The 21,716-nt window shown below is 38.9% G+C and overlaps 1 long non-coding RNA gene across 1 annotated transcript in view; it reads left to right on the top strand.

Moving 5' to 3' along the window:
* Positions 1-21,716, top strand: part of LOC118254732 (uncharacterized) — a 35,694-nt gene that overhangs the window by 2,102 nt on the left and 11,876 nt on the right. Inside the window, exon 3 of the long non-coding RNA XR_004780741.2 lies at positions 524-735. This is a non-coding gene — a long non-coding RNA (uncharacterized LOC118254732). The remainder of the gene's footprint in view (positions 1-523; positions 736-21,716) is intronic.

Below are 21,716 nucleotides of genomic sequence, written 5' to 3'. Positions count from 1 at the left end.
ATGATGCCTTCATGTGGGTCAGACTTTCCCGATCTGCAGGGACTGTGTCGTTTATTATGTGCTTCACAAAGAGACATTCCTAGGTATTATATTAACGGGGGTACATGTTTTAGCAGGTATTCTTACAGCCTAAGCAGTCAATATACAACTGGAATATTAGAAATCTTAGAGGAAAGAGCTTCTTTGTGTAGCAAAAGTATTATAAAAAAGGGATCTGAAGTAAGGAAGGTAAAGCAGTGGTGGGAAGAATAAAGTAGAGCCCCTAAACACACATATCTGCCTGAAAGAATAATGGGATAAACCAAGGGGCTAGATAGCTCTGAGAGTCAAAGAGAAAAGAGAGAATGTTGTTTTCATGGAAATCTAGAAACAGGATCCTGTTTACAGAGAGCTCTTGTTACATGGCATTGACAATGTGAATGGTGTTGGTGATGCCTTCTGAAATGTCTCACCTAGGAAGGATAATATAAGGGTTATTTTGTGCTGTGTTCAGAATATTATTTATTTTTTTTTGCTCTTACAGCGTTTCCTGAATGCAAGGCTACTGCTATACCACAGCATCTGTCCTCCAGTCAGAGTAAGAGAAGAGGAACTCATCTAAGTGTGATGAAGGCTATCTGAAGTTTGCCAGTCAGACAAATGGGCAAGTTCCCTAAAGGAACCAATTTGGAGTTTCTTATTTACCTGTGACATAAATGTGGGACAGGAAAGAAACCCATGAATGGGGGTTTCAAGGTGTGTGTGTGGATCTCTTATGGCATCTGCCCATTACTTCCAAATGGTTGGCAAAGGGGGACTAAGAAAAGCAAACGTGTTACAGACTCATAGTCTGTATCCACTGGTCTACAGCTGCAATAGAATAGCTGAGTCTACAGAAAGCTGCTAACATCTGCTGTAGTTATTTCTGCCCCCAAAAAAGATCCCAAAAGGGACTTTTTATTACATTCATAATTGCTTACATTTAACAGTGCTTCCACTATTAGCCACACTTACCACTTATTTTACACAGAATGTGCTATTTAAAGGATATGTAATGGCCTTAGGTAATTTCTTTCACTGTGTTGAAGTATACCTCTCCTAAGTAAAGGCTGTGTAAGCTGGAAAGAAGTCAGAATCCTTAATTTTTGGTTGCTGTTACTGGTAACTCATATAGTAACAGAATATAAACTGAAACCATATCTTTCTCTCCAATGATGGCTATCTCAAACTGCAGAAAAATAATCTGTCTGGGGATCATATTGGAGAGAAGATAAAATTAATGTGAAAAATCATCTGATGGGTGAGCTTGATGGCCTCCAGCCCAGGCAAGAATGGCAGTTGGGAAGAAAAAAAGAATAGCTGTTCTTAAGGGTGAGGGTTGAGTGTCAGGGGTAGGAAGAAACAGGGATTTAAATTACTATCTGAAGTAACAAGTGGAGAATAGAATGGTTATAGGAATGAAGACCACACAGAGAAAGGCTCAAGTATCATCTACAGTTGTATTTTTTGTATAGGAAGTAATGAAAAAAGGAAAATGAAGAGGAAAACCAAACCTGCTGGCCAGACTAGCATAAAAAAGAGACAAAATACCCCAACTAAAAGTTTGTGTGTCTAACATGTTGTCCCACTTCACGGCAGGGGAAGAGAAGAGGTCTTCTACTAACCTATGTTTTGCTATTTGCTAGAATGAGCTGTTCAAAAGCATTTTCCATAGTACCAGACTACAGGCAGTCTTTGGGACAAGTGGTGCCTTTCTTCTGCAGTAATTTATTCCATGTGTAGGATTTTGGAAGAAGGCTGGAGCATATTGAATGATTTCCACACCACCTCTTTCATTACAGTGTGCTGAGACAGAGGGGAGAGATCAGCTTGAATCTGTAGGAAGTGTCTGTATATTAAAAGTTGTCACGGAATATGGAGTAAAACATTAATGAACCAGGGGAGATGTAGTTTACTAGGAAAGTAGATTGACAGGAGTACATGAAACCAGGAACCACAGCTCTCAGAGCAGTATGGTGACACCAGTGGATACAAAGTAGAATATTGATCCAAAACAATAGTTTTTGTTCAGGTAATTTTCAGGAGGTAATGGTACAGAAAAATGTAGGTAAATTCTCATTTGGCATTCAAAGTAGGACAGTGTTATTGTTTATGCCAAATTACAGCATAGGATTTTCACAATTGAAAGTCCACATAGGGAAAATGTTTTCTCAAGGAAAAGTTGTTTCATTTTCTGATGATAAATCTTCATTTTATTCTTGTTGAGCAGTCACAGAGTCCAGTTTCCTCACAGCTTTGTGCTGTGAAGAACTTTAATGCCTCAGACAACCTTTGTGTAAAGAATTTCTGTAATATTTCACAGGAACACTAATTCATATCCAGGATTAGAGTATACTTTTTCCTTTAATTCTTATATGATCCCCTGAGCCTATTACATATTTCCTTTCCTGCAGAAAAGTTTCACATCATACCAGAGAGGAGAAACAGCTCTCAGCCTGTTGGAAAGGGCAGTAAGGGACTGGTGGCTGGAGCCTACCCTACTGATGAGACCTTGCTGCATTGGACAGAGTGGAATTATTTGCTCTGTTTGGCAGGATGCTCCGGCCCCTCTCAGCCAGAAGCCTGTGAGGAAATCCATATGTGCTACTCCAATACTGAACCAATTTCCATACATCTATGCAACACTTCCTTGTACAGTTTCTTGTACAGTTTGTACGTGCATCTTCTTGAAGTACCTGCTGCAAGAATGAGTGTGGCTTGTCAGACTGCCGAGGGTTTTAAAAGCCTACACGAATTGTAAGCCTCCTTTGCAATATTTCTGTCTGTAGCTCTCCTTACATGCTAGTGGAATTAGCAAATGTCTCACTATGAATCAGCAGAAATTACTCAGCAGCTTTAAACAGAGTTATAATTCTTTTGAACAGAGAGACAGAAAAAGTGCTTGCCCCATTGCACAAGGTCAGAGACCTCACCTTCTTTGCTCTGTTGCTGAGCTGTTCTCAGTGGGTTTAACAGTAACTGATCTTGATTTGTGATACTTTTGTAGTGGACTTGAGCTTCATTTCCTTCTCATTGATTTTCAGATCACCCACCCACTTTGAAAGAGCCTTTCCTTTTCCTGAGCACCACTGGCTCCATTACTTCATGCTTTCGTTCTATTTGCTTCTCTAAATCCAAGGTGCAGCAAAAGGTTTTGATTTTTTATGTGTTACTTCCTGGAGCAATTCAGACTATATTAATTGCACGCTTACTCCCCATAAATCACCTTTGGTTTGCAGTGCTCTGTGAGAGATAACACTACTTCCAGCATCATTATAGCTTTTCTTCAGCGTAGGTTGTAAGCTTCCTTATTAAGGCCACTGACGATAATTGTCCTTCCAACTTGCAGTCTTTTATTTGTTTTCCTTTGTCTGAGATGCTCCCTGACTTCAAGAAATATACCTGTATGACCCAGAAAGCAAGAGGGGAACTGAAGAATAGCTTGCCAAACAGAGACACTGGGAAGGTATTTATTCTCTGTCCTCACCTGCCGACATTTGAGTCCTCCAGGACCAGGGGCAGGTGTCCTGAAGAAGCGAAACCTAAGGAGCTCATATTACTTTGTCTGAATGATTTGGTAGACTGGATACTAAATAAGGCTAGCTCCTCAGGCCAGTGGCACCAAGCCTGCCACTCTATCTGCAGCAACATACCAAAGTATCTAGTGAAGCAGGTCAGCCTTCTTTTCTCTTGGCTTGTTCTTCTTTACTGGAGACCAAAAGCTGGGAGGACTTTAAATACTAAAGGTCTGACAAGAAAATAAAAGCCTGAATAAAAATGCATATGTTCTATTGAAACCTCCAGCCAAAAGTTGATTTAAGGCTGGCCTCCATATGAAACCAAAATCAGTGAGCCTGGGTAGGCCTTCACTGAATTCTTATTCCAGCATGGACCCAGCTGCTTTTCATGTTCCCCTTTGGCCTTCCCTGTCACCATCAGCAAAGAATGCTAAGATGTCAAAGGGAACCGAAACCTACCATGTTGCAAAGTCTGCCAAACCTCAAATGTGTGGCACTGGGCTTTTCAGTGTGTGACATGTTCCAAATGAGGAACTCGACTGAAAACTGTATTAGAGAAAATTGAAAAATGATGTGAGGGTCTCTTTCGTGTGATAGCATCTCTGCAATCTCATTTGAAGAAGAGGTGGGTGGGAACTGCTTGTTTTTATATCCAAATGTGTATGTATCCAAAGTTTTTGAGCTTGTTTTTGTGTTTCTCCACCTTAAGTGTCCACAGAGACTGAATGCAAAAATTTTTGAAAAGCTAAAGTAAGGAAATTTAGGGAGGGAGGAGACTTGGATGCAGTATTTTTTTCCTGATTTTTTGATTTTTTCCTGTGATATACCAAATAAAATAGAAGAACTTGAGATGAAAATTAGATTTGAAAATGGATAGTCAGACTATGCATTCCCAGAAAGCACCAAAATAAAATGTTCTCAAAACAATACAGTTCTGTGCTATGTTTAGCTATCCACAAATTGGCATTTCCTGCTTAAAATAAATAAATAAATAAATTGCAGCTAGCTTTGTGATTGCATGAGATTCCCAAAGCTGCTGGGTGAATTATCCATCTCCCAGGTTCATGTTTGTGCTCCAGCTGCATCAGTATTTTGTGTTAGCATAGCACCCTGAGCACAGCACACAACCATATTCCCTCCCCAGCACTCCTACTCCCCAGTTTCCATGGGAGGGGACTAAGATGAATCAGAAGAGAGCTAAGGCACGGCAACAGCCAGATCCCTGATGTGATGTGGAGCGTGTCTATCCCGCTGTGTAAGAGATGTGACAATAAGTGCTATACTCCAGTGCTTTTATTATCAGAAGCTGCAGATTTCACATTACAGTACTGAGCTGAACAATTACAATAATGAGCTGAGTGTAAATTTTGCTTGTAAACGAGCACTGTAGGTCACGACATCCAATTGAAAGAGAAATATTTGTCTTGAGATGGAAGACAACAGAGCAGGCAGGCATATCTCTTGGACCCAGGCGGGACAGAAGAAGGAGTACCTCCAGCCGCCAGTCTCATAGAGGGAAGAGCCCACACCTGACTTTTGTCATCGTAACCTCTTTGCAAGTAACGTGTGGGCTCAGTGGGTTTAAAGCTGTGGGTTTAAAGCTTATTTTACTCCAGAGCTAGCTCAGATTATGACTTCTGCACTGTTAAGACTTATCCACATCAAAAATCCACACAAATATCCCTTCATTTGAGTGTTGAGGCGTATTTAACACAGGCCTAGCATATAGCTTAACAGATCCTGACAGTTTTATACTCTCCACACAAGCCTGAGGTTTTTGTGTGGTCATCTGGTTGCCTTGTACTGCTCATGATTTATGTCACATGTGTCTGCTGTCACCTTGATCTACAGTAACTCACATGAATCAACAGTGAAGATGTATCTTTGGAGTTAAAAGCTGTGGTGAGGAAAGACTAACCCAGACTACAGAAAACACTATAGGAATCAAAACCAAGCATTCAGTATTAACTCCAGATGCTTCTACATAAGGGCTAAGGATTAAAAGAAATAATGGCAAACACTCTGTAAATGCAGGGAACAACTGTAAAAAAGCCAAGGTTGAGCACACAGCCACAGTATTGATCGTCTGCCCCAGTCTCCACATTTGCTCTCTTTCTGATTTCAGTGTTGACCTCTGGGACATCAAAGAGGAGAAATTTCTCCTTCAGCTCCTCAAGAAGGAAAATCTTGATAGCAGGTCACATGACACATTTCACAGACCACAAAGGTATCATTTAATACATCTTTTTCTTTCCTTCCTTTTCTTATAGGACCACCTAACTCCCCAGCCTCAAGCCTTGACTCAGAAGCTAAGCTAAAAACATCCCAAGGAATAGCTTGTAATAGATGGAAGAAACTGATTGATAACAAAAGTGATGTTCATTTATTGTACAAAAAAAAAAAAAGTTAACTCCTATACCATATCCTGTATTATTTTCCTATCCGAATCTTAGACGTCAAAGAAAAGTTACTGATAGGAGCAGGAGCAGCAGATTAGAGGTTTTCATAAATGGTAGTTGCTATATTACCTATCATTAATATTGGATATAATCCTGATCCTATTAAAGTTAATGAAAAATGTGCTTCTGATTTCAGTGGGCCCAAGGAATCAGTCCTAAAACTTGGTGACCTGTTGCTATTTGTTTCAGGTCCTCCATGCTGTTGTTACTATGTTTAAATATAACGTGTATCATCACTTAGATCTATCAAATTCTCAAAAAAAATTCTTTGGGCCTGATTCTGATTATATCAATTTGCATGATATATCCCACTCTAAAGTAAACATTTTCTTTTAATCCCATGTTTTCAGGTATTGAGGTTATTAAAACCAACTGTGCACATGGTGCAACTCATTGTTCTTTTTTGCAGAATAGATGCTCCAATAGCATCTTTCATGACTTTCAAGTGGTTGTTCTGCACTGTCAGGGAAATTCTGGAGTCACCGTCCCTGAGGGTGTTCAAGGAAAGGTTGGACCTGGTGCTTAGGGTCATGGTTTAGTGGGTGACATTGGTAGTAGGGTGATGGTTGGACCAGCTGATCTTGAAGGTCTTTTCCAACCTTAATGATTCTATGATTCTATGAAATACAATGGGTATTTCAATTAAAATGTTGTAGCCAGGAAGCTCCGTGACCTCACTTCTGAGTACATCACATCAGATTTGTTTGACAAAACCAATTTGGCATTGCATTCATTCTAGAGTGCACAGGAATGCAATTATTCATCGAGCTCTCTGAAATCTTCAGGGAACTCTGTATTAGACAGGCACTATACTGTTTTGTCATCCAAATTTTTATCCACACAGGCACATGTAGGGTTTCTCAATTTTCTCTGTGTCAATTAAATGTAGTTAAAAAAAATTATGAGAAATTTTTCAGGTGGCTTACTATTCTGAGAAAATCCATTTAAAGACCTTTTTTCTTGATAATACAATCTGAAAGAAAGGATGCCAAAATATCTGTTAAAAAAAAAAAAGAAGGTAATTTTTACAGCTCCCACACATATGGCTGAGTTATATCAGTGAATAGACTCCATGTAGTATTAAAAGTCCATTATCCTTTTCAGAAATCAAATCTGCTGTTTGAGAAAAGACGTCTGGATATAATTAAAGAGGGATCTAGACGTTCATTTCGATTGTCTACTTGAAAAATCACAGAACTGTTACAGAAAATGGAGTAGTATTCTTTACTTAAAAACTTGATGATACTCACATATCCAAGCTTCCTTTAGACATCATTAAGGAAATTCGAAATAACGAAAACCTTTACTTTCACACATTTTCCCAATTAAAATTTCATATATACATTTGTGCTTTTTTAACAAATTGTTAATCATCTTATAGTGGAAAATGTATAAAAGCAATTCCTAAATATAAGTGTATTGCCTATTCAGTATGCCAAAACAAGAATAATTTATACATTGAAAGCTCTTCAAAACAGGATCTGATAATTTCTCATTCCTTTGGTTGACATTTTAGAATCTCTCTTTATCATGATGGTATGTAAAAGCCCTGTATCTGAGGCTGTATTGTGTTAGGCAGTACCATGCTTCTTCCTCACTGATCTCATGCTCTGAACAGATGTGCCAAAGATGTGCCAAGTATTGAGGGTTCAAGCAGAGATTTGATGTGGCTTTTCTGGACATAAAGTTTGAATCCTCACTATGAGACAGCGCTTATGGATAAGAATCAGCTTTACTTCAACTAATCTCTGTATCTATTACTTTCACAAGGTATGTTTTACAGGGTTGGGTTAACACATGTGAACGCCAAAACGATTCCTTAGCTATTTTAGTCTTTTTTTTTGTGTGTGTGTGTGTGATTTACTTATTTATTGGCATTTTTCCATATTAGTTTTAATTAGAGAAAAGGATGCAATACAATACAGTAGAGTACAGTAGCTGGATGCTGAGTGATTTTGGTATCATTTGCCTAAGCTTAGCTACTTGTTTGTAACCTTAATAGCATTTGTGGCTATTCTTTATACATCTAAGCATTGTAGGTAGATGGTCTGTGGTGCCCTGCTGGTCAAAGAACATTGAAATTGCAGGTAATAACAAGAAAAGGTTTTGTTGTTGTTATTTCCAATCTATGGTATCTTTTAAGACAGTTACAACATGTAATCTTATCTTTTGGTCAGTGAAAAAGGCACAGAAATATCTCTAGAAGCTTAGGATATCCATTTAACCATCACTTTATTTCTTTTTCCCTTCATCATGCTCTGGGTCTTTCAAGTGCTGTGCACTGGCATAGCTGTGCTCATTTCAAAGGAGCGATGCTGAGCAGCACTGAAGGAAAGTTTCACCTTATTTTCTATGCTTTCTTTCCTTTTCAGTTTGTCATTTTATTTCTTCTCTCAACTTTTTAAATAGACAGAGAAATTTGCACCTGAGAGATGAGTGCCATTTTTCCCTCTTAATCTTTTCTGAAAATTCCCATTCATAATAAGCAGATGGTCATGACACTTGTTTTGCATTGCTGGATTTAAACTACTGCGAGCTAATGTGTGTGGTAAGCAGCTGCCTTCTGCCTGCGTGCAATCAAAGTCAGTGCAAATTCCTAAATTCAAAGGTGGATTCGCAAGCTCAAATACGCATTTGCTCTCACTGTAATCCAAAAAATGTGTTGCTAGCTTCAGTAAGTCTGTTAGTTTTAGAGAAAGTGGTTCGCTTTAGACAGATGAGAATCTGTCCCTGAGCACTCAATTGATTCCTGAGTATTGCAGTTATAGGGAGGCATGTTATATCACTCCAGCTTGTAGCAGAACCAACACAGCTCACTTTTCTGACAAAGAATTCTCCCCACCTGACGTCTGAAGTACATTGATATTACGGACTGTTGCAAACCCACTCCACAATTTGGTGCGATTGGCAGTCACCACTCAGAGATGCGAGATCAGGGATGCAGGAGGTCAAACCAAACGGCATTAGCAGAGCCGTGCGAGGGGGCTGTCAGGCTACCCTGCACAAAAAGCTCAGATTCCTCTTCTTCTGCTCCACTCGAAAGCTGGGAGCGCTGTGAAGCAGTTGCTCTGTGAACAAATAGATTGAGCATGTTCCTAACGTGAGTAGTATTCACCAGGCTCTCATGAAAAACATTCACACTCCCTGTTAACTGGGTAAATGAGAGGTTGATTGGTGACTCAGAAGTGTATTTATTTGAACTTCTATTTACCTGTAGCTACACAACAACTTTCTGAACTTACAGGAAATTAAGCAATTCCATTCCCTGTAGTTACAAAAGCGCAACATGGCAGCGTGCATGTTGCAATGTGCTTATCCCATCTGACAGTATAGAAGAGCTTCATGGTTTAAGCTTCCTTACTGCTGGAGTCTTCGGGTCCTCTCCAGTGATTTCCCTCTGGAATGATTATTGCTTTTCTGTACCAGGGCACGTGGTGGCATGTATTCTTCAACTTGCTGCATGTGTTTTACTCAATTATTATCATTATTATTATTATTTGTCTTGGCTTTAACAAAACAAGGCAAAAAAACAGGCAGAGACAGTTTACCGCAGCAACTGTGTGTAAATAGATTCTGGTTTTAGTAGCCAGCCTGAAAGGAAATGTGTTTCCAATATATCTGCTTTGCTATGTATTGGGGAAATGTGTATCGCCTCCTGAGAACTACTTTATGTATTCTCTTTACATTAGCAACATTAGTTCCTGTTCCTTTTCTTGTATTAACAGGGATGTGGAAATTGCTAGATCATTTTAGTTTAAAGAAAAAAAAAAAAGAGTAAATGCATCGCTTGAATACAGGTGTTCATAAGCTACACAGGGCTACCTCTTACCTAGAAACTACAATATACTCCTGGTTGTAAACATGAGATATATGTGTATGTGTGTGCCTGCATATATCATGTGCATTTCTGTTGCCAGTTACAGCTGAAGTAACTGTCATTATTGGCATCTACTGCTTTTTCCCTACCATGTAAATATCTACTTAGTACTTCAGCTTTTCAGATCTTTGAGAAACAAGGTTTAACACAGTTTGTACTTACAGAAATTTTTATTTGACCCTAAAAAAAAGGTCCCACATGAAAAACAAAGAAACTGAAGTATTTGGGATTTTGTAGTCATCACATACATTTTAATATATGCAGATTGGACTGGTAGATAAAAACATTAATTTGCAGGTTTACGACACAGTCCATCTGTCTGTCCTTCGGAGCATGGCCATCTGTAGGAGGACCAAAAAGTAGTCCTCAGTGCTCTGCATGTTCTCTTTTGTTCAATGTATCCTTTGCTGCTAATGTGTCTGTGGGTGTCGACTACTATAATTTTAACTCAGCAGTATTGTCAGAGATACACAGAAAGCCATTAAAATTTTTTGCTTACATGTGCTTTGAAGCACTTGATGGGGTGATGTTGGATGGCTTGCTGTCCTATAGAGCTGAGTCAGCACCACCATATTCCTCACAGACCTCCAAGACATGACCTTCCTCATGCTTCATGTCTAGCTTTATTGCTAGGTGGCCCATGATGGAGTGGTCTTGCTACTCTTTTTTTTTTGTGCAGTCCGGGAACAAAATCATAACCAAATCCATCAGCACCTCTGAAGTAGTCTCTCCACATATCTCCTCACACCAACATGTATGATCTCTGTAGAAAAGCATGTCTCTGTATTCTCTCAGTAGTCAGCTACTGGAGAAATATTCACTGTGAATCTTCCTTCCCTTCCTCTGTCCCTTCCTCTGTCCCAAGAGTGATGCTAATAATTGGTATGCTTTAATGGTCTGGATTGTAACTGCACCTGACTGAAACAAAGGCACAAGATAGAGACCTGGAATGTGTTTACTTGGAAGTGTTTTCCATAAATGAGGTGTTAAATTAAGATCATTTTTGACCATTAATGCAAACAGGGCAATCAAGTTCTGTTACAGCAGGCTGGGAAAGCATTCACGAGGTAGCTTGTGTCACTGCAGCACTACGTTCTGCAGTGTCTGCCTCAAAAGCCCTTGCACCCAAGTCAAAGTAGCACACCAAAAGTCAGTGCAGTTTTTATGGACGGCGCTGCAAAGCGGCCTCAGCTAAGGTAGACTGTCTCATATGGCCCGGCCTGGATGCTCAACCCAACATTAATAAGTGCTGTCAAAGTAATAATGGAGTAGTACACAGTACACACTAGTACACAGGCAACTCATTGGCTCCTTTTGTTTTGTAGTGCTTATTACCTTGTTGTAGCACAGATGCTGAAGGCAGAAGAACTTTTCTTTTTAAGCCTTCTTCCTTCCTCAGAGGAAAGACTATTACAGTGAACTTTGTAAATCAAAATGTGCCTTTAAAGCTTGATGGAGAAGGCATTCTCCTGTGAGTCACCAGGATTTTTGTCATGGATTTTAGAGGGAACAGTGCTTCGGCATGAGGCAGACCAGAGCTCTGCCCACTCACCTTACACGTGATAGGTGAATGAAACAGGCCAAGAAGAGGAGACCAAGAGCTTAAATTTCTTTGCCTTCTCCTGGCACAAGTTATGTGATTGCGCAAGTAGGTTGATGGTTTACTCATGTTATTACCAAGTTTAGGTTGCTGTTCTTCGGTTCAGTGAACTAATTTCTCATCAGTGGGTGCTCACTAACAAATTACTGTAGACAGGCTATGTAGCAACCTTATCCATGGGTCTGTCTATGAGTATTCAAAGTCATCCTCAGGTTTCAGTAAGAATAGCATCTTGGAATCCAGGATCTAAAAATGTCCCCAAGGTTCCTCTGATCTCCTCTAATCCTGAGATCTCATAATGAACCCTTTCATCAGGCTGATCCCCTAATGCTCAGTAACTGTACCCTCAGCTGCTTCAGAGCACTCACACAGCTTTCTTCTTCACTCCCTCTGCCTTTCCCTCCCTCTCTCTTTTAATAATAAGAGGCAAACAAATGGGATAATCTGGTTTTGTCTCTGAATGGCACGTAAACATTTCTTAAAATACAGCTCAGCAGTTGTCAGCTGTTTCACTATAGGGATACTTCCTATTAATCTCCAGGTTTTTACTTTCACAGTTGTTCCTTGTAAAAATAAATCTTTGGAAATACTATGAAAATATGGAGACCCCAAATCTCGATATTTTGGATTTTAAAAAGCATTTTCCATGTGGGAAGCCTTCTCTGTCTTTTTGTATGTCTGCCACATCCTGTCTTCTGTATATGAATATTACAGCCTGAGTTAGTACCAACTGTCTAGCTCAGAACACACTTGATGCCAAACTAATATCGATGGTTTGATGCTACATTCCCCCACACCACCACCAAATCATAGGCATTTAATAACTCCTAGTGCCATGAAGTCTAAGCATGCTACCATTCGACCTGCACAGAGCTGCATGAAGTGTCCTCCTTTCGGACTAAACTGATTTGTAACTCCACTCTTTCAAGAGATGATGTCAGCCTCTAAATGGAGAGCCAAACTGGCATCAGGCTGTAGGTGCACAGCCAATCTGCTTTCCATGTTGTTCTCTTGGTTTTAATACATAATGAATAATCTGTTCAAGACAGTCTGAAAACCTCAGCACAAGCAGGGTGCACTTTGTATCCCTAAAGTCACTTTTCACATTTGCATAGGCCTCCTGCCCAGTGAGGAGTCTGTATGCGTGAGAGGGAGAAAATAGAGAGCAATCTCAAAGAAAACAGCTCTGTGATTTTATTTATTTACATGATACTTCTCGAAACTATGACTGAAGACTGTGATTTTTCCACTGACATATGCATGCAATTTTTCCTGAGATGCAGGAACTGAATCTGTCAGCCTCCTGATGAGCATTACAGAGAGAGAGACACTCAGGATAATTTAATTAGACCCCAAGAAATTACCCAAACTGAAGGACATTTTCTGGTTGTCAAGGACTGAATTCATCTTTATAACAGGCAAAAACACCACCCTGATTCAGAGACTCTTCTGCTCTCTGATCACCTCTGAATTGCATTTCCTCCATAATATTGAGAGTTCTGTGACCCTTAGTAGAGATTTGCTTCAAGGTCTCATCTGCGTCAGATCCATAGTGCACCTAAGGAAGTGAGGAAAAAAGTGACCTTATGCTATAGTGCTAACTGCTATGAAGAATGATCCCGGTCCAAAGAGTAATTTAGAGCAGCATCAAGATGTCTAAATTACCTTGACCTGCATTAACTATTGAGGAATAGATGCAATAATAAACGATGACCTAGTTACTTGGGGACGGCTGATTCTTTCTCATTGTCTCTATAGTTCCCAGCTGTGGAAGAAGTTATAATGCTGCTTTAGCAAGTTACGTAGATTCTTTCCTTCCTTCCTTCCTTCCTTCCTTCCTTCCTTCCTTCCTTCCTTCCTTCCTTCCCTCCCTCCCTCCCTCCCTCCTTCGTTTTCCTGCAGGTGAGCTTAGTGCAGGGGAAAAAAACACACAGCAGTCTGTCTTGGATAAAGTAGAGTTGGAGGAAAGGAAAGGAAAGGTACAGATAGAAATAAACCTGGATATGTAGGAAGATGTATCTTCCTCCCTTATCATGTCTGAGCTGTCAATTTTGCAAGCTGGGACTGATGGCATACAACCCAGGTTTCTCATTATGGCTTGATCCCGTGTTGCATTGCTTGAGAGACCTGTGCTACTAGGTACAGATGCCAACTGAGCTCAGAAGAATAGGATCTGTTCATAGCTGTGCTAATGATTCCCTGTCTGACCTTTGCCAAAATTGTGTTTCCTTTAAAGCCAAATTTTCTGATCTGAGAATGACGGAAGTAAGACCCTTTAAAAATATTTTGATATCTTCATATGCAAAGCTGTTGTAGAAGGGGCAATCTGGCATTTGCTACTCTTCTGAGATTCTTTCTCTTCTGAATAAAGCAAGAGGTTAGCATGACTGGAGCCCTTTACTGAATATGAGAATTATGCAACTTGCCTACTCAGAATAATATACTGTTATTAATAATTATACATAAAATAGTTCATGAAGTCTCTATTTTACAAAAACTAATATATTAGCTAACTAAAAGTCATGTTCAATGACCCATCTGCTAATTGTCAAAATCAGAATTCACCCTCCATCTGTTCAGAAACATACACAAAACAAGGCATTTAAGTCATCAAAGAATAATTGATCCAAACGATGATGGATGTGGCTTTGTAAGCTGCTCTGGTTTATCACAAGTGGCGGAATCATATCAAATAAATGTTGTTAATTTCTGCTAGGCAAAACTGATATACAGACTGTTTCAGATATTGTTGTTATCATTACAGGTAACTTTTTATTCCCTGATGCAAGTGATTTACATTTTATGCTGGTTCTGTTAATTTAAAAATTAAAGCTCAGTCCTATGTTTTCAGGATTCCATTGATGGTACTGCAATTTAGAGATCTGAGATCTGGGTAATTGAGATGACACTTTTTAAATGTTTAGTATAAATATAGTATATGGAGTAAGTAAACCTATTATTCACCTATGCAGTATAAATATAAATGGCTTCCATAATGTCATAGATTCTCAATTTTCCATATGTAGATTTATCTCAAAGCATTAAACTTGAATTTACAGAAGCTAGCTTTGAAAATGGATTTACTGATAGAAAAAATGTTGACAGTGGTGAATATTTTTTAAAAAGTTTAGCGGGTAACATGAAAGGAAGTGTTGGATTTTATTCACTGTTATTTTGTGAAGAAATGGAGCAGTGGTTGGAGGTGATGGAATGAAATGCGTATGAGGTCAAATCTTACGGTATTTAGCACCATTTCTGAATCTTGGTGGTCTTTCTATAGTGTAAAATGGGGTACATTTGGGAGAAACTGCCCAAAGGTAAGCTGGTTTGGAGCACTAAAGAAAAGAAAACAAATGCTCTTATTTATATTAGAAATATTAATGGAAGTGAAAATAGCTTTTTTTTTTTTTAAATCCTTTCAAATGTATTGCTTCTTTTGATACTTTTCAAGGATGTATACTCTATGTGGCCATTAATGCTCATTCAGATTGAGCAGAAATCTGCTGTGTGTTGAATGTAGAAGCTGCAAGGTGACTCCTCAGCAGCTTGTAGGCATTGATGGACCATGGTTTTTAACTTCCTGAGTCAAATTTTTAAAAGTGATTGGCATGTGTGAAATTAAATCAGCAAAAGCTTACAAGCTTATTAAATCACAGCTCAAGCAACAGGAAAGTGATCTTCTGCAAGTCTGATGTTTTGACAATTAATATCTGTCCATATTCTACCGAAACCAAGGAAAAAGAAAGAGGCTTTCATTCTGAGCAGCCAAAGCTCAGCTATAGGTTAAGATCTGAATTAAGTCTCACTAACAGTGCAATCATAAATAGAAAACAAATGAATGGCCTCAAATAGGAGTAGACACATAAAGTAGACACATTTTTTCCTCTTGAGAATTACCCATACTTAAGCTTTGCTGTTGGAGATATTGTAGATTTTATGATACAAAGCAGTTTGTCCCTGTCTATGCATTCTGGTCATTTGTGCTTGACACTGTGATATTTCTCAGTCTTAGGCATTTCTTTGGCACATCAGAGAAATAGTTTGGGAGAGCAATGAACGAATTAAATGGGAGAGAAGTTGAAGGCAAGTTCATGTCCACTTCAAGTAAATATTATCTTAATTTTTTAGGTTAAAGTATCTTTGATCAATAATAAACTGAGTAATTCATTCCTTAAACTTTAAACAGGATTACTTGTAATTGCTTGTAGTATGATTTTTGTAATAATCTCAAAATGCTAAATTTCTATATACATCAAAGGGGAGCCAGTAAACATGGGAGAAGATTATTTATTATTTATTACTTCTGCATGACTCATGATATACATATGTGTTTATAATGTAGAAGATGCCCAGCATGTCTCTTAAAAATAGCTGGAAATGTAAATCATATTTTCAGGGGTATTTCAGTAGTACATAAACATTATTTTCTTTGAAGAATTAATGAGTAAAGATTAAACATACTTGTAACACAGTAATTGCTAGTAATTTATTACATGGACTTGAATATGACTTAAGACAGAGCTTAACACTTCAGAATGAAAACTTCAGGACAGGACGTCTTCACACACCCAGAAAAGATGAAAAAATTGAAAATGGTTCCTTCTCATTTTTAATGTGATCTTTCAAAAAGTCAGTTCAAGCAAAATAACTTTTAAAGGCTGTTTTGATGACAGTCTAAATAAACTAATTACTGTTTATTTTTATGAAAGTTTTCTAAAATAGATAGTGCATTTGAAATGGGTCAAACTCCTCCAATTAACCTTCATCACAAGGAGTTTCTCTCTTTGACCCAGCTCTAACTACAAGCATCAAACTTTATATGTAAAATGGCAGTCTTAAAAAGGGAATCTTAAGAAAATATTATTTCTGCCAAGAGAAATCTCATTATTTTAAATTAGGATGGTGCTGAATGGAAACAAAAAAATGCAACTATGTGCAGGACAGGTCTTGCTTAAATGTAAGTCTCTGCTTTTGAAGACTGTGGGGAATGAAATGAAAAGTGTGGCTCACTTGGAAAACAGTTTTCCTGCATATATTTAATTGTGGGTGACTTTTTCCTGTCCTAGTTCCGTAAGCCAAATGATACCCTGATGTGCACCAAGTGCAAAACTAACCTGGTGATGATGATGTATATAGTTCATCTAATGTGTCCAGTCCTTCTGTTTCTGGGAGTCATCTGCTTATGACACCTTTTGCTCTGCTTTCTGCACTGGGCACAGCAGGGATTTAGAGGTGATACCCATACCATTGAACTTTTGTTGGTTTGCCTCAATACTGCAATATTATCATGAGTTTATTAGAAGTTAGGCAGTGAATAACTTTTCTTCTAAATATGCTTGTTCATCTCCTTGCAGTATATGTGAAGCAAAAAAACACTTCTATTCTCATACAAAGGAGTTTATTTTCATTGATTCTTTCCTTATCTTTATATGAGAATATTTTATCCTAGAGCTTAATTAATAGCTGACCTTTTCTCTGTCTGCTTTAAGCCAAGGAAATATGGTGTTTCTCTTGTAATTACGTATCTGCCACAAGGTATTTTTCTTCTTCTAGAAGTTCAAAATGTTATTGACAGCAGGATGCAGTCTTTTCAATATTTTAATCAAGAAGCCCACTAAGTTTGTGTGATGCCTTTGCTTGCCAACAGGAGTTTCTTAGTCTTCTGGAGCATTAACAGCAACTGATTGTTGGTCGGAAGATCTAACTAGCTCCAGGTTATATCCACCTGACAGACAGGACGTTATCTGAGGGCAGCAACTCTTCATTAATTGTTCATGCAGATGACCCTGTGGTGGAAAGGTGGACATTTTATGATTTGCCTTGGGCAGTGTAAACAAGCCTGAAAAAGCCATTGCAATTAAAGGATGTTAATGAGGAAACAAAGAGAGAGCGGGTGGCATGGAGAGCGCTAGTGTGATCACAGCAAGGGTTTATTCTATTCCCACTGCAGCCAATGGTCAAATCTTTATTGATTTAAAGTGGTAAGGGAGTAGCACTCCTGGCTAAGATCCAGCACGATAGCTTCCTGTATCTCATATAAGCTGCTGTCAGGGAATGATGGAATGATGTTCTGTCCTGTGTGAGGCTGACACAGCAAATGACTGTTCTTTCTCTAATTGCTCCTGCTTTAGACACTTGGGTCTCTGAAGATGCAAGGACAAACTGAATGCTTCTCTGCCCTATAGTCTGCTCAGAGAGTCAAGGACTGAGAATATCAGTTGGTTCATAGGTTGAGATCAGTAAGGGGTGTTTTTTTTCATCTTCTGGAGGAGATGGCCATGTACTATTACACTTGAAAACCTCTAGTATCCATAGCCAGAGTGGCTGAATAGCATGAAGTGAGTGCTTCAACACTTATTGCAACGAGCTGAATGGACTGAGAAATCTGAATCTCCCCATTATGGAGTTTTTTTAGGAATAGTAAGGAGGATTATCAGGAAAAAAAACAGATCAAGAGTAAGATCACCAACTGAAGGATCTGACTCCATGGGATCAGGATGACATCACTGTTGGCACAACTGACAGCAGTGTAAAAACTGCTTTCCATGTTGTGAAAAAAAGAGTCCCTAATTGCTTTTGTTTCATTTTATCAGAGCAGAAAATCAAAGAGCTACTGCCCGTTCTGAGCTCCATTTAGGGTAAAGGTGATGACAAAAGGTGATGGCAAAAACTTTTGCTCCATTAATATAATAATATAATATATATAATATAATATAATATAATACAATACAATATAATATAATCAATAGTGTAAATCTAACAGTATTCCTTTCTGAAAGCAAAATCAAATTTATGTCAGAGTCTGCTTTGGCACTAAAAAGGTGGTACTGTTCAATTCTAAGGACATGCTATCAGGAAGCAAATATGGTCAGCTTGAACTTATGACAAGAAGAGTCTAGGAAATTAGGTTGTGAACTAATTATTATTTATTTTTAATGTGTAAAATTATGACGCTCTTCTAGCTTACCTTAAATTTTTAAAAGATTTTTTGGTGTTCCTAAAAGATATCAGATTGATAGCAAAGGAGATTAAAGTTTCCTGGCAAAATCATTGGCAACTTCCTGATGTGTTCTTGTCTTAATGCTCCTTGTGCCACATCCAGAAGCGGACTCATGCAAGCGAGTTTTGTGCCCTTGCAGTTCTCCTCCTTTTTCACAGATCTTTGAACTGTGATGATCCCTGTCCCTGCTTTATTTATGTAGGCAGTTCCTAATCCGGAGTAAGGCATTCCTAAATACTTGTATCCCTTCAGTGCCTCTGCCATCTTGTGTACCTGCAGATCCTGAATCTCCAATCTGGATGAGGATACTTCATTTTAGCAATAAAATAGGGGATTTGCTAGGGGCAGTTTGGCCATGTTTGGATGAACTGGATATTAAGATCAAAACTGGGGCCTGAACTAGCTTCTAAAAATTACCTCTAGCAAATGGTTGCTTTTCTCAGAAGGCTTTTTACCTATACTCTGTCCTTAGATGACGAATCCTTTCTTGGAAAGAGGGCAATCCCTCCTGGCCCAGCCCCAGGCTCTGCCTGTGCTCTCTGGCATTGCCATGAGAACCAGCCAATACGTAATGGACAGCACACTGACAGATTAAAAAATGGTTAATTTAAGGGATAACATAAGTAACCAGTAAGACGGGTACTGAACACTTATTATACAAAGGTTGAAATGGGAACAAGAAAAAAGTTCATAGGTAAACAATGCCTTGCAGCTGAGGATGGAATGAAGGTAGCTCTTCCCATCCTTCAGAAAATAACATTTTCCTGCTGCAGAAGCTGTCTCCCCCATTTCCTCTCAAAATCATGTATTTGTTTTATAAATTTTATTAATTAAAAATAAACATTTGTCTTACTCCTGCCTAACAAGACCAGATTTCTCCAATATTGAAGCTAGGATAAGACCTTTTTTTTTTTTTTAAATGAACCTTTCATCTGCCAACAAGCTACATTGTGTCTCAGACTGCATACCTGCAAAAGAGGCTGAGAGGGTGGAAAATTCCCAGTGCATAATCCAGAAACACTGAAGTGAGACGTTCAACCTGTTCATATCATTCTCTCTGTCTGTGCTCAGCTGGAAGCACAGCTGATCTGATTGAGGGTAGATGAGGGGAGGTGGCTAATAATTGTCAGCTAGCCTGTACCTTCAGTAAATTACTGCGAGACAGGAACAATGAGGAAGCATAAGGGAACGGTGACTCAGCCATGTGTGTCTGAGTCACATGTGTGTCTGAGTCACAACGCCTTCTGGGTCTGCTCTGCCACCGTCAGTTTAGTGCAGGGTTTTAGGGTTGATTTTTTTTTTTTTTCCCTAGCACTTTTTCCCTAGCACTTTTTCAGAGCTGGGCCTAGAATCAAGCTAGTGCAAGTTATCTCCTAATGCTTCCTTTTATCTGATTTACAAATGAGTAAGTGGTGTAAGGTGAGGTTAAGAGGTTTTTCCTTAGCATGGCAGCTGTAATACAGCTGATTTAGATATGATGGCTTTATTTCTGTAGACTGAGGTTAAGTGCAGTTGACTGGTTCAGTCAAACAAATGCGGGAATTAAAATAAATAGGCATCATAAATTGTATGTATCCTAATCTCTCATCTTTATGGAGATAGTACATATGAGATCTATTCTCTGCCACAATAGCCTCTAAACTCTGGTCCTTAGAGAGCTAGAAAATGGTCTCAGACTCACCAGTCCAAAATGCCACGTGTGCTTCTGTGCCAAATGTTTATTATCTCCTGCAGCTTGAAGAGCTTGAATGAGACAGTGGGAAACACTGTGCACAGGACAGGAGTTGGTTATAGGCCTATCAGAGCTTGACCTTGCTTCTGGATTTTCTTTCTCTGGCTACATTTCTAGCCCAAAGCCTTCTTTTCAAGCAAGTGCCTAGATGGTTATAAAAAGTATTTGGAAAGAAAAAGAAAGATCCAATGTGTCTTTATTCAGCTACTGCTATTGCAGGAAAGGAAAAACTATAAATGCTGCTAGTATGACAGTTAAAACACCTGAAAAATTCTTGCATTTTCTCTGTCTGCACCTGTAATAGTCACCCTAAAATGCCACACAATTATGACTTGTTGGATAGGGTGATTTTTTTAGGTAATGGGGAAAAGGTATTGTGGCCCATTTGTGTTAGTGCTTGTGTGTCTTTCAACCTTTTGCACATACAGCCCCCAGCAGCACTGTTAGCAGTGTGCTTGGACAACTCAGCCTGTGCATTTTCCTGTAACTTGCACATAGCTGTCTGGCACATGGAACGTGGATTTGATGATACCGACAGTGGCTGTGTTATAGATACTGTTGCTTTATAAATTTTCAATCCCAGTACATAGGTGTTCAAACCTATAGCATATCTTGAATGCTAAGGCAGTGCTGGGGTAAAGAGGGATGTGATCTGCGATAAGGCTGTGGCTTTACTGTCTGTGGTTAGTGCTACAATGGTGGCAAAAGGGGAATCTAGAACAAACTCCGATTCCTGATTTTGTTTCCTGATTTCATATAAATTCTTTACGTTTCTGCTATCTGAACTAAGGAATTGGCCTCTGCCATTGCTTATGTGTGCTTGATTTATGTGACAAAACAGGCTGCAAAGCTGGCAACTGTCAGAACAATCTTTCCATTAAACTGATGGTCCTTTTTAATATAGTCTGTTTTCTTTTAATGGTAGATGGTATAGTAGTGCAATGGAAAGCAAATTATTTTTTCTTTTTCATTTAATCTTCTTAGGGAAAGAGCTAATCCTCTGCTAATTTCCTCCATCAGAGCAAGCATATGTCTCAATCACATTTGTAGCTGGAGCAGAACAGCACTCAGCTCTCAAATTATGCTAATAACCATTTAGATTACTTCTCTGGCATTTATTCATATTGGGGATCTAGCAAGTAAGTCTTTCCAGTACGTGATTTTATGTGTTAAATCCGCGTTATTTTCTTTAATGCCTCTGCAAGCTTTGGCATGCAACTGTCCATGTCCTTGGCTTCTTGTCAAGTAAATGTGAAGCAATACTGCAGTCCCACCTCACTGCATCTGAACCCTTACTTCTTGGTCTTTCGTACTTTGACCTGGCAGAGACAGGGATCAGAGGAAATTCCAACTTTTACTTCAAAAAGGAGGCATATTTTATTTCAAACGTTATGTAAGTAGATGAGGTCCAAGTCCTGTTTGTATGGCATTCATAGGAGATAGTGTAGTATGTCATCAAAACTGTTAATATCACACTGGGGAGGGGGTTGGACTGTACTGTGTGTATAGATG

Source organism: Cygnus atratus, chromosome 2 (assembly GCF_013377495.2).
Source record: "Cygnus atratus isolate AKBS03 ecotype Queensland, Australia chromosome 2, CAtr_DNAZoo_HiC_assembly, whole genome shotgun sequence".
In the NCBI taxonomy this organism is placed as follows: Eukaryota; Metazoa; Chordata; class Aves; order Anseriformes; family Anatidae; genus Cygnus; species Cygnus atratus.
The sequence above is the reverse complement of the archived record's forward strand: the minus strand, read 5'-3'. Positions and strand labels throughout refer to the sequence as shown.